The sequence below is a fragment of the Octopus bimaculoides genome, chromosome 4, assembly GCF_001194135.2.
Source record: "Octopus bimaculoides isolate UCB-OBI-ISO-001 chromosome 4, ASM119413v2, whole genome shotgun sequence".
NCBI lineage: Eukaryota > Metazoa > Mollusca > Cephalopoda > Octopoda > Octopodidae > Octopus > Octopus bimaculoides.
Genome location: NC_068984.1, coordinates 112,521,559 through 112,526,890, shown reverse-complemented (window position 1 = coordinate 112,526,890; position 5,332 = coordinate 112,521,559). Strand labels below are relative to the sequence as shown.

General features: G+C 37.5%; 1 protein-coding gene across 3 annotated transcripts in view; it reads right to left on the bottom strand.

Annotated features, from left to right (window-relative positions):
• The window catches only part of LOC106878542 (myocyte-specific enhancer factor 2C), a 350,263-nt gene that overhangs the window by 79,462 nt on the left and 265,469 nt on the right, over positions 1-5,332 (bottom strand). The window lies entirely within an intron of this gene.

The window sequence follows — 5,332 nt, the reverse complement described above, 5'->3', positions numbered from 1 at the left end:
ACTCTGAGTAACAGTTTTTGTTATATTTCTGCTGCTTTTAAATAAAGTATATTACTCTACCTCTGGAGTACTCTTTTTTCCACCTTGTTTCACATTTATGTGCTTACTCCAGTATATATATATATATATATATATATATATATGGAAGGGCATCCTTGGCGTTAGGAAGGGCATCCAGCTGTAGAAACTCTGCCAGATCAGATTGGAGCCTGGTGCAGCCTTCTGGCTTGCCAGTCCTCAGTCAAATCGTCCAGCCCATGCTAGCATGGAAAGCGGATATTAAACGATGATGGTGATGATGATGATACACATATATGGGTTTCTTTTAGGTTCTGTTAATGAAATTCGCTCACAGGGCATTAGGTTGGCTCAAGGCTGTAGAAAATACTTTGTCCGAGATGCCATGAAGTGTGATTGAACCAGAGACTACACTGCTGGGAAGCAAGCGTCTTAACCAAACAACCATGCCAACACCTAATTCTGGGTTTAAAATTCCACCCAGGGAGACTGTTTGGTTTTCCAGAATGGTAAATATATTCCTATCTGTTTACATCCTGTCATCAATATAACTGACTGGCTTAAAAGCAAAGATCCAGTATGGCCACAGTCCAATGATTGAAATTAGCAAAATGCAAAACAAAAAGAAAACTAAAAAAAGCCAAAATAAATTTTTAAAATAACCGGAAGCGGAAGTTGAAAGATACACACACAAAATCTTCAATAAATGTCACACACACACACACACATACACACATACAAACAAATACATATATGCACACTACATTGATATCTTATTTGTTTTTATTGTTTTCAGTAATGTTTTTGTTTTTTTTTTACATTTTTTGATTTATTATTTGTTATTTTTTTTTTTTTGTGAGATAATCTTTTAAAAAGTAAACTATTGTGAAAGAATTTCTCTGACCAACTCTTTACTAATCCAAGGATCTATTTCAGAGAAGGGGCATTGCATGAAGGTGGATGATGGGTGGGGGTGATGGGGATGGCTGAGGTGGTAGTTGTAACAATGATGGTGACAGTGGTGGTTGCACTAGTAGTAGTGGTGTTGGTGGCGGCAGCAGTGGTAGTGATGGTAGCGGCATTGGTGGTGGTGCTTGCAGTAGTGGTGGTGGTGATGGTGGGGGTGGTGATGATAGTGGTGATGGTGGTGGTGATGGTAGCGGTATTGGCGGTGGTGGCTGTGCTTGTAGGTGATGGTGGTGGTGGTGGTGGTTGCGCTTGTAGGTGAAGACGGTGGTGGTGATGGTAGTGGCGCTGATGGTGGTGATGGTGGCAGTTGTGCCTGTAGGTGATGGTGGTGGTGACGGTAGTGGCATTGGTGGTGGTTGTGCTAATAGGTGATAGCAGTGATGGTGATGGAAGTATGGCAACGGTGATGGTTGTGTTGTTGTTGTTGTCGGTGGTGGTGGTGGTGGTGGTGGTTGGGCACAAAGTAGTGAATGCAGAGGTGATGGTGGTAATTTAGACAACAGCAGTGGACAGAAGAAATCAATGAGCAAAAGAGTAGCGGGCAGAGGAGAAGTGGAGCAAGGGTGGCAAGCAGGAGGGTCAGCAGGAATGATACAAGAATGGTACAAGTGTTGCTGGTAGAGGTGGTGATGATAGCCACAGTGACAGTAGTGGTGGTGGTGGTGGCGGTGATGGTGGTGGTGAACAAACCGAAGCTCTCTCAACTGTCACATTGCATGATAAGTGTGTATCTGGTTTCCTGTTTATCTGCACTGCTTACATGCTAAGACTTGTTGGCTCAGGCTAAACACATGCAAGCATACAAATCACAGCCACACACACATATATATACATATATATATACATATATATATATATATATATATATATATATATATATATATATATATATATATATATATAAGTATATATGCATGTAGATATTTATATAGATGTATATATACATATATATATTTATATATGTATATATATATATTTACACATATATGTACACATACACACACATATGTTATACACACATCCAGATTTATACTCCAACAAATACATACCCACATGTAGCATACAGCTACTGACATTCAGTGGTAAATTTACACAAAATCATTCACACACATGCATCACACACACACATTGAAGAGTGAGTGTGTGGGTGTGAATACATGTGTGTGCTTAGCATTTAATGCTATGTTGCAATAGCAGGTTTTATTGTCTTAAAATTCTAAAACTTGGAATTGGTAAATCAAGGACAAGACAGAAAAGCTACATAGTACACAATTGAGGCTGACTGGTTTGTTCAGTTGTTTGGTTGTGGGTCAGTGGTTGTGTAAGAATGTTCTGTTTTGACAGAAGTGTGTGTGTGGGGGGGGGGACAGAGAGAGAGATAGAGAGAGATGGGGGGAAGAGAGAGATGTATTGTGATCGGGGATCATCAACATTATCATATCATTTACTCACCTCCTGAAATGTCAAACTGTTGTTGCACAAGTCCCATCCTGTTTGCTAGGCCCATGTTAGCCAATAAACAAAAAGAAACTGAGAGTTGCCTGAATATTTTTGCTTAAATAAATAATAAATAAATGTCTCCCTGGAAATTAGGTACATGCAGCGAGTGGGTGAGTTGGTGGATGGGTGGGGAGCTGGTCTCTTTCGGAGCCAGAATTTAACCCCTATGTTACCATATTTCTGTGAAACTACAACGCCTTTATTTGAAAATAATGAAGAACTTGAGTGAAATAACACTTCTTCTTCTTCTTCTTATTATTATTATTATTATTACTACTACTACTACTACTACTACTACTCTTACTACTACTAAGGCAGCAAGCTGGCAGAATCATTAGCACACTGGGCAAAATGCTTTGAAGAACTTCCTCCGTCTTTGTGTTTTGAGTTCAAACTCTGCTATGGTCGACTTTGCCTTTCATCCTCTTGGGGGTCAATAGAATAAGTACCAATTGAGTACTGGAGTCGATGTAATAAACTTATCTCCTCCCACGAAATTGCTGCCCTGGTGCCAAAATTCGAAACCATTATTATTATTATTATTATTATTATTTTTAAGGTGGCAAGTTGGCAGAATCGTTTTCACACCGGGCAAAATGCTTAGCGGCATTTCGTCCGTCTTTACATTCTGAGTTCAAATTCCACCGAGGTCGACTTAGCCTTGATCGTTTTGGGGTTGATAAAATAAGTACCAGTTGAATACTGGAGTTGATGTACCAAAATTTGAAATCTTTATTACAATTATTATTAAGGTGGCGAGCTGGCAGAACCATTAGCACACCGGGCAAAGAGCTCAGTGGAATTTCATTTGACTTTATGCTCTGAATTCAAATGTTACTTGGGGATGATTTGAACCCAGAGAACAGAGAACTGGAATGCTTACTACAAAGCAGTTAGTCCAATGCCATGTCAACTCTGACAATTGGCCATTGGTGTTTTGCTTGTGTGTCGGAGTACATGCAATTCTAAAAGACGTGTAATATTAGGGAGCAGAGGTAAATATAATGAATACATACACACATATACGAGTGCATGTGTGTATGTGCACGGGTATATATATATGTAACAACATGTGAATTGTTGGTGATTTTTTTACCTCCATCTTCCTTTTCTATTAGACTCTCCTGATTCTGAAGAACAGTATTGCTCAAAACGTAAAACCACCTTTCTTTCCTTCACTAAGCATCTGCTAATAATTTACATGTACCACATCCTCGTGTTGCTGTATTTTTTGTGTTTGTTCTTTGTTTTTTGAGATTTACTATATAGATAGATAGATAAATAGATATATAGATATACATACAGTACGCACACACACACAGACACACATATATATGTAAGTATATTCTTTAATTCTTTTACAGGTTTCAGTCATTTAACTGTGGCCATGCTGGAGCACCACCTCAGGACTTAATCTTTGTAAGCTTAATACATATTTTATCAGTCACTTTTGCTGAACCGCTAACTTATGGGGACTCAAGCACACCAACATTGGTTGTCAAGCAATGGTGGGGGATAAATACAGACACAAAGACACACACACACACACACATAAACACACACCACATACACACACACACACACACACACATACATATATGACAGGCTTCTTTCAGTTTCTCTCTACCAAATCTACTCACAAGGCTTTGATTGGCCCGGGGCTATAGTAGAAGACACTTGCCCAAGGTGCCATGCACTGAGACTGAACCCTGAACTAAGTGATTGGGAAGCAAGCTTCTCACCATACAGCCATATATATATACACATAATTTAAAATTTAGGGTTCAGCAAGTATTGCTTCACCACACACCGAAAAATTAGAAATAGCAGCCAGAAACTACTATTTCTCTACTAAAATACAACTCCCCCCAAAAAATAATACTCGCAAACTACAAAGGTAAAAAAAGAAAAAATAACGAATCTATCTGACCTTGATTAATAGCTACTTGGTAAAATTACTAATTATCAATTAATTATTAATTTTTACCTTATATTTGTATCTCTCTCTATATATATTATAACAGAAAGGGTCTAATTTCCAGTTCTGATCCGCAGCGGATAAACCAAGCCAGACTTTCTTTTGCATATTCACTGTCTGAATATTTTTTGAAATATGAAATGAAAGTTTGAAGGAAGCACTTATCCTTACATCCCTTCATCTAAAACCTTTGTAAATGACACATACAGAAACAACTGTTCAAGCTCATGCTTTTGATTTCATTTATGGTTCTTGTGGTAACATTACTGTTTACATCATTAACTCCATACAGTCGAAGTCATGAAATTGCATTGCTGCTGAAGTCATGTTCCAAAATAATACTTTTAAGTAATACTTTTAATTAATGTTTTTACGAACAACAAGTGTGCATGCAGGTGTTCATTTTGCCTGTGCCTGTGCAGATGCATACATATAGACATATGTACACTTACAGACACACACACATACAAAATTGTATATTCATGTATACGTATAAGTTTATATACATATATTCACACATAGACATGCACATACATACATTAAAACATAGATCAATAAAACCTATTAATTAAGCATTTTGAACACCAATGCTGTTTTCTGAACCAGAATGAAATTCAAGGAGGCCTGTATTTGCGTAAAAGATATTTAGCTATATGGATGCAAGTTGTTAATAGTTCATTTCTGTTTTTTCAAACTATTGGTGTCTCTGATCAAAATTCTCAGGTTATTGCTCAAACGAAGGTCACACTGCATCACTGATTTGAAAGAATATAACCCATGGTAGCACGGAAAGCAGACATTAAACAATGATGATGATGATATACATATATATATATATATATATATATATATATATATATATATATA